This window comes from Octopus bimaculoides, chromosome 1, assembly GCF_001194135.2.
Source record: "Octopus bimaculoides isolate UCB-OBI-ISO-001 chromosome 1, ASM119413v2, whole genome shotgun sequence".
NCBI lineage: Eukaryota > Metazoa > Mollusca > Cephalopoda > Octopoda > Octopodidae > Octopus > Octopus bimaculoides.
In genome coordinates this window covers 81,920,946-81,921,266 of record NC_068981.1, presented here as the reverse complement: position 1 = coordinate 81,921,266, position 321 = coordinate 81,920,946, and the positions used below count along the sequence as shown (strand labels likewise).

The window sequence follows — 321 nt, the reverse complement described above, 5'->3', positions numbered from 1 at the left end:
GGGACAAATACAACTGTAGAGCTTTTCTTTAAAAATAAAGAAAAAAAAAGGTAAAATAAAAATTAAAAAATCCGATCAAAAGGGATCGGTAGGGGAAAAAAAAAGAAAAAAAAAGGGTATCGTATATCACAGAAAATGTCAAATGTGTAAAATGGGGTAACATTAGGTTTATCCATGGAGAGAAAAGCCTACAGAAAAGACCATGGTAACCTCAGCAGGGAATAGACACATGAGAGCAAAGTGCTCTCTCTCTCTCTCTTTTTTTTCTTCTCGATTTATAGGATCATGCTCAAAGAGGTATCGTCATTCGCACGCACCATC

The 321-nt window shown here is 35.5% G+C and overlaps 1 protein-coding gene across 1 annotated transcript in view; it reads right to left on the bottom strand.

Moving 5' to 3' along the window:
- Positions 1 to 321, bottom strand: part of LOC106876346 (uncharacterized) — a 32,938-nt gene that overhangs the window by 17,217 nt on the left and 15,400 nt on the right. The window lies entirely within an intron of this gene.